At 43.4% G+C, this 10,957-nt stretch overlaps 1 protein-coding gene across 5 annotated transcripts in view; it reads left to right on the top strand.

The window, feature by feature from the left end:
• The first annotated feature begins 484 nt into the window (after positions 1–484).
• mef2d (myocyte enhancer factor 2d) overlaps positions 485–10,957 on the top strand; it is a 63,725-nt gene continuing 53,252 nt past the window's right edge. For all 5 annotated transcript variants that reach the window (XM_035379570.1, XM_035379552.1, XM_035379542.1 and 2 more), the window contains exon 1: positions 485–688. The gene's annotated coding sequence lies outside the window, so the exon portion shown is untranslated. The remainder of the gene's footprint in view (positions 689–10,957) is intronic.

Here is a 10,957-nt window from a genome sequence, read left to right as displayed (position 1 = left end):
GGTTAATCTGTTCTCACTAACAAAACGCATTTGGGCAATATGATCACTATTAGGCCCACTGACATCACAAAATGCTGGGAAAACAAGAAGTTGTTATCAAGTTTCCCCCTCAGTCAACTCAGCCATGAAAGTTTAAATATTTCACTGAACAAAAAACCAAACCAAATATATATATCGCCGTCCAAGAGTTTAGCACGGTGAGTGGGTTGGAATTTTACACATTTTACACCTTTAATTGAGACGATTCCTAGCTAAACTAAGCCTAATTGACAAGGCGGAGGGATACGCACACTCCGTTCGAACATGACCCCCCTTCCCCTCACCCGCCCATATCCCTCCTCCTCGCCCTCCTACCCACTCAATTTTTACACACAGTTCCTCGTGAATTTCTTGTGATTGGATAAAAAACATCAGTGCCTGGTTTTTATTGGTTAAACATACGTCAATCATAACGAAGTGCCAGCCAAGCTAGATCGCACGCCCCTTCTACATTGTATCATTTGACTGAACTAAGTAGTTACCTTGTACTGCAACAGAGAAAGGGGATTATTATTGTATTGATACTGACTTCTTTAGCAAGCGAGCAAATTAACATTTGCTGACCGTTATTGATATTAACTTATTTTATTAGCTATAGTTATTACAGTCCGACTGTTTAACTTCACTGATGTGGATACACTATTCTTCGGTAAGTCACTAGCTAGATAGCTAAGTATGTTAGTGCTAGCTAGCTTGCTGACTAGCTATGTTGTTTTCGATTCTAATGACGGCTCGCTTTCGCAAGGGGTTCTTATAACGTTACCCAAGTTTGTGAATGCAGTGTGCACGGTAGATACCTTGGCAGCTTGGTTGTGTTTTGATTTTGCATAACTATACTACTGTTTGCGTCCAACTGCGTTTTTATTTTGAGTGACAAGCTTGTGCTTGTCGGAACAGAGTTAGTGTTGTCTAGTAGCTAGCTAACAAGCTGTCCATTTTTTAATGTGTGTAGCGTTAGCTAGCTAGCTGTCATGCTAATGGATTTAATCTCATAAGGGACTTCAAACGGTGATAGCTAGACAGGGGGCTACTTTTAGCTTCAGCAGTGTACACTGCCAAGGTTAGCAACTTAGGTTCGTAGCTACTGTGAAGTACTTAATTAGCTAGATATAATTTGTACGTTAAGTGTTTGAGATGTGCGCAACAGTCGTGACAGGTCAGGATTGGAGCTGTCAGACTAACTGGCTAGGTAGCTAGCTAGCGACGCGTTAGCAAACTAGTGCGGTATGCTCGACTCAAATGTCATGGATTTGTCTCGATTGTTCTCACATCATACTAGCTAGCCAGCTGGATGGTGAAGAAATCTGATTGGTGCTAGCTAACTAGAAATGTAGGATAATGCGCTCTTGGCGACCTTTATATTTTCTTATTTGTGCAACTAGCTAATTACCGGTAAATACATGTTAACTTACTTAGCTGTTTACTTAATTGATGATTTGATGTCTGGACTAGCTGCTAAGTGAAGGGTTACTTTGCCAGCGTTTATAAAGTAAGTTTTCTTTGTGGAACTGACAAAGGCTATTTCCCTCAACAGATTAGGTTAATGTTATTCTGTCATATAATATATCTAAAGAACGAGTGAAACCTGTGCGAGCTAGCCTTCCCAACTATGGGGACGTTATTTGGATCCATCGCAACATAACGATTAAGCTAACTGCTCGCGTTTCGTTAGAATGAAGCTGTCACATAGTTTCATACGAAAGGCTGTCTTTTGAAGCCCAGGCAGAACCACGATGGTGTTGGACGGCTGCACCGTGCTTACTAAGGTTCAAAACTCCAGTATTCTGTATTTATCTGGGCGACAGAAACCTCATTCAGAATGTCCAACCTGACGTTCAGATTGTTATGATCAATAATAATAATATTATTAGTAGTAGTAGTAGTCGTTACTAAGTATATATTTGGCCAATCAGCTATAAATATTATTATTATTATTATTATTATTATTATTATTATTATTATGACGGCTGCTCTATTTTGCTGTTGTATTCCCTTTTTGTCAGGCTGGAATGAAGTTCTTAATTTTTAGCAGTTTACCCTGGGTGCACATCTTTATCACGTTGCTTGCAGCTGGCTTTTACAAACCCCTCAAGCTTGGAATCATTTCCTGTTGTGGCACTGTGTTTTAGAGCATTACAGACTACTGTCCTATGCATTTTTGATGAAGTGTCTATTGTTTTGTAAACATGCTACTAACAGCACACACAGTTACCATGTAGGCTAAGCCCCGGGTTGACACTGATACCAAATGTTTGAGCCAGAGAAACAACCAGGATTCATTTCCCACTTGCTTTTCTCTTGGTTAAAAAGTACAGTCAACCACAAGGCATAATCTCTATGGAGGCACTAGAGTGGGATTAATGAGCATATTGAAAGGCAATAGATGAATGGTGTAAAATCTGAAAGGGTGGAAGTGAACAAACACAACCTTGCCTTTTAATAGTCGAGCTCATTAGCCGTTGAGTGCTGTGCCAGTGCAGTCAGGTGGTGAGTCGTGATTCTCAGCAGGGTGCTCTATGGCTGTCTCTTTCCTCTGAGACTCACTTCACCTAATGCCACCTATTTGGAGAGCTTCAGCACGTAACAGATTTATGATAACTCGGTGCAGTTTTTTGTCTGCTCGATGGCTCCTAACAGGCTGTAATGTGCACGTTGCTAAGTGTCCCTCAACCTCCACAACCTCCTCAAGTAAATCTTTTGTATGTAAAGTAGTTGCTTCCGTACCTCATTTTTTGTACAACATAGCAATATTTATTATTTAAGAAGCTGTTTGTAATGTATACAATATCTTGGAATGTTTAATGTTTGGAAATGACAGCTCAATTTTGAACTTGGCCAAAACCAAAACCAATGGCCTGGAATCTGCCAGGGGGAAGTGTGTATTCTGCAGATTGGACTGGCGGGAACAAATTGGGATAGTCGGTTACAGAAAAACAAAAAAATATATATAAAGATGTGTTTTTTTCATCCTCCTAGTACTGTGATTCCTGGTAGCAGTTAGCATTGAAGAAAGGTTTACCTATAATGATTGTGATATAGTGTTGTCTTAGCCTTCATTGAATGCGCTCAATGTAAGATGCTGTGGATATGAACATGATAAAAATTGTACTTCCTATGTGGCATCCTCTTATCTTGCTTTGACATGGTTTATGCTGTTTCAGTCCAGTCAATCTTAATTGTCTTGGGTAGCTTGGATCTTCTGCCCCAGAGTCAAATATAACAAAATCACTGATAATACAAAGACAAATATGAACTATTTAAAGTGAAGGATTAGTATGAAAAATAATAAAATACACCTAAATAAAGGAAGATTGTTAATAAAAAGTCAATTTATTATCCAGATGTTGTTCCTGATTCTGTACAGTTAAGAAAATGTGAACCTATTTAAGCCGAGGGCTTAACCAAGCATGTCACTGAGCCAGTGTGCGAGACAATATGAGAGGCATGTCATGGTAGAGCGAGAATGCCAGTGTCATGTGAAGCATGAGATCCATTGCGATACACTGTGTGCACATGTACTGGAAATCAAAGTCATCTGCCAGCTGTCGCAGGCTTGAAGGGGATCTTTCAGAGGCTGGTCGGTGTTCCTTACCGAAACTGTCTGCACTGGAGACGCAACACGCGCAGAACGAGACTACGTGTTCGCACGGCTGCAGCAGCAGAACCGCAGCAGGGGCGAACGCGACTGCGCCAAAATGCAGCCCAGACAACGGACTGTAATGGAAGTGTAACTGGGGGTGACTGAGACAGACTGTAATGGAAGTGTAACTGGGGGTGACTGAGACGGACTGTAATGGAAGTGTAACTGGGGGTGACTGAGACGGACTGTAATGGAAGTGTAACTGGGGTTGACTGAGACGGACTGTAATGGAAGTGTATGTGGGGGTGACTGAGACGAACTGTAATGGAAGTGTAACTGGGGGTGACTGAGACAGACTGTAATGGAAGTGTAACTGGGGGTGACTGAGACGGACTGTAATGGAAGTGTAACTGGGGGTGACTGAGACGGACTGTAATGGAAGTGTAACTGGGGGTGACTGAGACGGACTGTAATGGAAGTGTATGTGGGGGTGACTGAGACAGACTGTAATGGAAGTGTAACTGGGGGTGACTGAGACGGACTGTAATGGAAGTGTAACTGGGGGTGACTGAGACGGACTGTAATGGAAGTGTATGTGGGGTTGACTGAGACGGACTGTAATGGAAGCGTAACTGGGGGTGACTGAGATGGACTGTAATGGAAGTGTAACTAGGGGTGACTGAGACAGACTGTAATGGAAGTGTAACTGGGGGTGACTGAGACGGACTGTAATGGAAGTGTAACTGGGGGTGACTGAGACGGACTGTAATGGAAGTGTAACTGGGGGTGACTGAGACGGACTGTAATGGAAGTGTATGTGGGGGTGACTGAGACGGACTGTAATGGAAGTGTATGTGGGGGTGACTGAGACAGACTGTAATGGAAGTGTAACTGGGGGTGACTGAGACGGACTGTAATGGAAGTGTAACTGGGGGTGACTGAGACGAACTGTAATGGAAGTGTAACTGGGGGTGACTGAGACGGACTGTAATGGAAGTGTATGTGGGGGTGACTGAGACAGACTGTAATGGAAGTGTAACTGGGGGTGACTGAGACGGACTGTAATGGAAGTGTAACTGGGGGTGACTGAGACGGACTGTAATGGAAGTGTATGTGGGGTTGACTGAGACGGACTGTAATGGAAGCGTAACTGGGGGTGACTGAGATGGACTGTAATGGAAGTGTAACTGGGGGTGACTGAGACGGACTGTAATGGAAGTGTAACTGGGGGTGACTGAGACGGACTGTAATGGAAGCGTAACTGGGGGTGACTGAGATGGACTGTAATGGAAGTGTATGCGGGGGTGACTGAGACAGACCGTAATGGAAATGTTAGCAGGGGTGACTGAGACAGCTGGTCGAAGACTTGTTCTGACGCAGAGATTCCTCAGACCAGATACAGTACTTTTCTGTCTGTGTAGCCTGGCCCCATAAACACAGTTTCTGCTCGGTGTTGTCATGGTTGCTGTTCGTGCTTTTACTTGAGAATACTAAAACAGGTTTTTTTGTAATGATTGATTGCTTTTATGAGTTGTTCCTTAATGGATACCAAAGAAGTAGGTTAAGGAATTAGCTGAAGAGTTGGGAATTCACATCATCTTTAGGTTTTATTCACTATATTTGATGCAGTAATGGACTGTTTCTTCATTGAAGGGAGTTTTTAGGCTAGGAGAGCACCCCCTCACCCACATGAAAGACTAATGTTTCCTTCCCCAAATTTACATCCCGCAGGTGCAGTTTTCCACAGAAAATATGCAATATCAGAGATGGTGTTTTGGGAAAAAAGTGGCACTAAAATGCTTCAGAATATGCAGTTTTATAGTTGTAGACTTTGATTCATTTTTGATGAAGGCTGAAGGCCTACTCAGTTAAAGAAAATCCAGGTAGTCACAAAAACAATCTAGAAGGTAGGCCTAGTCCTTTCAGTGAACTATGTCTCAAAGTGCATCATTTTTGTAGCAAATGTAGCAATTTTCAAGAAGGCCCGAGAGGGTCTTGCCAAAAGTTTGTTGATTTGTTTTATCTTTGCTCTTCTACAACATGTGCTGTCAGTGTTTTAAACTAGCCTTGTGTGTCATTCAAATCTTTGAAAGGCCTCAAAGACCTACTGCTTTGCAGATTAACTTAACCAACGGTTTAGCCATCCATGTCATTACAGTTGCTTTATTTTCCTTCAGTCATTTCCATAGGGCATGCAGTCACCTTCTCTGGCTGGCAGCAGCTTCCTGGTGTGAAGCAGGTGTAGTGTGCGTAGTTTACCTCTGGATGCATCTCAATGTAGAGGGCCATAGTACAGATGTGCAGTGAAAGGGGGGGGGGTGGATTTGGAAGAAGAGGAACACCAGTGATCCCGGGATTAGGATAAAGAAGAGATGGTCAGTGTAGCTCAAGGTCCCCAGGGTTTCAAAAAGCTGTGCAGTGCAAGGTTTGTGATCCCCCCCCCCTCCCAATGTGGTAGCAGTGAACTTTTCTGACCCTTTAAAATGTACTATTCCCGACATGACATGTGCTCGTTAATTCAGCGTTTGAGTTATGGTCTTAACTGTTAGACTGTATGGCAGAGGAATAGACTTAAATTATTTATTTATTTTAAATGGAATCAGTTCAGATCAGGGTTTGCCAGTTCTAATCTTTGAAGGACACAGGTTTCAAAGTCAATTGATCAAGCAATCCCAGGAACTCCGATTTCAGTGTGTGCTATATACAAACTGTTTTGGTAAGTTCACAGTGTATATGCTAATAAACTACTGGATAATTTCCAGTTTTGAAACAGTTGATGCACAGGCAAATTGAGTGCAAGGAAAACCGTAGCATGGCCCTCCAGGAGTCTGACCCCTCTTTCCAGTACATCATTAGATAAACTGACGATCAGCACTCTATCCAGCCACAGGGAAACAAGAGCAGTTATAGGTGCTCCTTGTTCTACACATTTCCAGCCAAGTGTGCTTGGTGCCATTAGCTAAACCTCCTCCTCTCGAACAAACGTGTCAGCTCAAATTGAGCTCCGCTTGCTACTTTGTCATCCAAGGATTAGGGCCTACAGCTCAGAGCGAGGCTGGGTCCCCTCGTACGGAGTGGAAGCCTCTTTACCTCAACTAATCTTTCCTCCAACGAGCTCTTAATTGAGCCAGCGTCAGCCTGAATGGAGGATTTAAATATCAATTAAGGTAATGAAGTGCGCATTGTGTGGAGGAGCCGTGGTAGAGGGCAGCAGAGGCCAGCCTGGCTCCGCTGCTGTCAGCGCAATGGGCGGGCGAGCACGACTTAGAGCTGAGACACCACTGGACCTTCCAGCCCCCGTCCAAAAAAAATAAAAGGAAAAGCAGTATTGTGCTGGTCGTGTTTAATGTGTCCAGCAAAACGCGTTTCTTGGATGGTCACTTCTAGTGTTTGCTTAAACGCATTAAGAAGCTTCTGCTTCTTAATACATTTTGTGAATTGGTGATATTTGAAGGTTTCTGAGTTCACTGTTTGAATGACAACAACCACCGAATTAAAGCCTCGTCAAAATAAGAATTATAAGCAGTCCAAAGTTATGAATAGGATTCTGATCTGTAATTTGTTTATGTGGACTTTGTCACGGTTGTGTGTTAGTACATGTACTAACTGTACTGTCTGTGTTGGCAAGCACGTGAAACTCAGTTTAATTGTCTGTGTGTGGGTGTGTGGATGGTGGCGCGGAGGGAGTGGCTACTTTGGAATGACAGCTTTGCAAATGGGTGCAGCCAACTCCCGTGACCTCAGTCATGGAGACGAGGAGGGCAAAATGGTGGGTGGAAGTGGAGACGCTCCACTTAGAACACTTAAATGGCCTCAATATCCCAGGCACCTCAGCTGCTGAGGGTTACCCCTACAGCACTGCTTCCCAGACTGCTGTTTGTGTTCCTGTGGGAACTCCAGCAGGCATTCAGGGTTAAGTGTTGTTTTAACCAGTACTTTATTCATACATTTTAATGACCCAATGTCCTGATTAAGAGTTTCTACCCAGTCCACAGAAAGTTCCATCCCTAACCAGGTCACATCAGTGTCTGTCAATTAGGCCATAAATTATTTCTCTGTGTTTGGAAAGCAGAAATGTGAAAGTATGTGCACTGCAAGGAAGTGTCCTTTGATAAGAATAATGTCCTCTCTGGGGGAATGAGTTTGCTGTTTCACTCTGCCAAAATTGGGATAAGCTCCAACCTTATGAGCAGTGCAGGCTCTGTCATAGTGAAATTACTGATTCATCTATTATTTCTAAAATAAATAAAAAAACGAATTAAGTAGGCTACATTAGAGCTCAGTCCTATATAGGCCTATGTTGGTATGTATGTAACATTACATTATGTAAGTAGGCTGATATTTGATTAGCTGTCCTAAGTTCCAGGTTCTTGAATCTGAAAGAAATTAATTGAGAGGAGCCTCGGATGAAATTGATTTAGAAGATTTTCACGGAATTGACCTTTTAAGAAGTTTTTTTTGTTTAAGGCAATCCAGACATGCGGTCATGGAAAAAAAAAAATCCACAGTACACACTCATATTTAGGAGAATCCGTGATTTTCAAACCGTGGAGGTCAAACGGGTTGGCTGAAGAGAGAAGGGAAAGGCAAGTGTGAAAGAACCGTGTGAGAAGCCAGCATTACCGGGACTCACAGCTGGAATGAGCTCCGAAGTGCCGCGGTGTGTTTGTGAGATAAGAGCGCGTCTGACCTGGATTAATCTGGCGGAAATGCGGCGTCTGAGCCCAGCGCCCCGCACAGCCCCGCGCAGCCCCGCGAAGCGCGGAGATTACCGGCAAGGTCTGTTCGCTCCCTTAAGAAGAGCGTCGCTTCCTTATTGACGGGTACAACTGTAAAGGATATCTCTTGCAGTTCATGGCCGATTTTCATTGGGGTCGCATACCGATGCCTCTGTAATAGGAGCACAGCGGCACGGCCAAGGACCGCAGTCAAAGGTCGGCTTGCGTGTCACCTCGGGGTCATGTTTTCATTTTTGTAGGGTTATTATGGAACAGTTCAGTATTGATTCTTGCTTTTGTGCAGTTTGGCTTCGTGTAGTACCGGTAGCATTCAGATTAGGGTTGTTTACGTGTAAAATCCTTTTTCACGCAGTCATTTGTTTCATGCCGGATTTTATTCGTACACTCAGTTTGAGTGTCACCTTGCTTTTACTTCCCTTCCTAAAGGAAGCCCGCACATGGACCTATGGTGTAACTGTGACAGCAGTTGTTTTTTTAAGCGGTGAATAACACTCTGTCTCTGGGTCATGTTGATCAGCTATTTTCACGTCAGTGGGCATCCCCAGTTTGTTTTGGTCTGAATGTAGCCTACAACATATGTTTTGTTTTCTATTTTAAGCACTACTGTTTTCCCTCGCCACAACATGGTGGGATGTAAATTAGCACAGCGTTTGCTCGATTTTGTGTGCAGGGTTGGAAAGTGGTTGTATTCTAATCGGGCTGCTCTATTTCTCATTCCAGCTACGTGCAGCAGAGCTTTCTGAGGAAATGTGGTCAGGTCGTCCACAGCGCTGCACATCTGCGGCTGTTTCATAATAAGTTAAATCGTCAGTAATACATGGCTATTGTATACGGAGCAGCCTGTTAACACTCAGCATAGTTTCATTGGCGTAGGATAACAGTTCTTCTGCGCTTGTTCGCGAGCGATAACATTGGAGATTCATGTTCCTGCACCAGACCTCTACCAAATCCTTCAGTAAGCGTATGCAATTTTGAACCGGCTTGGTGCCAAGTGAGCTCATCCTTCCCATGAGCCTCCTTTTTAAAAAGAGTTCCCTCAAACTTGATTCTGTTTGACTGGGCTCTCACAGAAGTCACTCCCATTGGGCATGGTCGCGTTCAGCGCTCCTGGACAATTTATAGTCAGCTTTTCCACTATCATAATAGAAACCATAAAGCTTTGTTTGGCATATCGATTTGCACTGCTTTGGCAAATTAATTAGCTTATCCATCAAACTGAAGGAGCATCTGGATTCACTGAAACACCTGTTATACATTCGCAAAAAAACCTACCGGGTCAGCCATCATGATTTAGCAGAAGAGTTTCATGAACTCGAAATAGTGAATGCACAAAAGTGTCCCATATCCTGTATTTAAAGAATTATCAACAGTAACAGTGCAATCAAATCAACTGACCAAAGATGGTAGCACCACATGGGATACGCTAGCTTTTAAATTTCATGGCTTCATTAACACTTTTATCTTGATTTGATAGGAAATAGACTGGCTGCAGTACAAACACAAATTGACGTTAGACAGTGATTTTTTGTTTTGATTTTTGTTTGAAAAAAAAAAAAACATTGGACGATAACACTGGCAAAACCCTCTGAAAATTGTTCAAACTCGAGAAGTCTGGTTTAACTCTGTAGGTTGCGCTCCATTAAAAAAGTGTTGTGGACTGCATGGATGTGGCCATTGGTGTCACCTTACAAAAGGAGAGACAGCTGCTCAAGCCTTAAAGGAGTAGCCTAGTTCCATCAAAAACAAGCACTTGATATCGTTCACTGGGTTTCATGGTTCAGCGTTGCTTAGGTGGTTGTAAAATAGAATATCAAATGAAATTGTTACGTTTGAGCCAGCTACTAGTTTGAATAGGATGTGCACTGTGCAAAGAGTTTAATATCCCCCTCAGATTTTCATAAAATCTGGAAGTGCTGACGGGGGAATATGCAATCCCTGCCCGTACTCTTTGTTTAAGTCATGCATTTCTCTAAAAATACGCCGATCGCAATATTAAATTTATCTGGTCTGTCTCGGAGCTGAGAGAGAAGGGGGTGAAACTGCTGAACATATCACACTTGCAGAAATAAATGCCATTGTGATTTGACCTTGTTTGGAGAGCAGGCAAAAATAAAACCTCGATAAATGAAAAATCGTGAATGGCGTGAATATCCCGTCTATTTATATCTGGGATTACCGTGCGTGTGGGAGTTCTGTGTGAAACCGGTGCTCATCTCACTGCTGTCTATGGCTGGGGTCCCACGGGGTTCTGTGCCTTTAGATTGAATATTGGATAGGCCGTTTATACCCCCTACAGAGCCCACTGGCTTTTATTATTTTTTTGGTGTTAGTTTTATTTTTAACAATAAAAATGATTGTCTTGCCGGTCCCTGGGCGCCATGACGCTGGCCTACCATTTATAGCGAGTGGTACGACCAAAGGGTCACATGACCGCGGCCTACAGGCAGTGGGCGGAATGCGGGTCAAGCGGCGCACATGCGCGAATGACACGGGGATCTGCTGTGCGCTGTGGCAGGCAGCGCTTGGCCTCAGCAGACTCTGTGCTGTGTGGCCCAAAGCTGCGCTGACTCCAGGAGTTTTCAGCGCAGTCGAAGCACAG

The sequence above is a fragment of the Anguilla anguilla genome, chromosome 1 (assembly GCF_013347855.1).
Source record: "Anguilla anguilla isolate fAngAng1 chromosome 1, fAngAng1.pri, whole genome shotgun sequence".
Lineage (NCBI taxonomy): Eukaryota > Metazoa > Chordata > Actinopteri > Anguilliformes > Anguillidae > Anguilla > Anguilla anguilla.
Note: the sequence above shows the minus strand (reverse complement) of the source record. Positions and strands in the feature narration are given on the sequence as shown.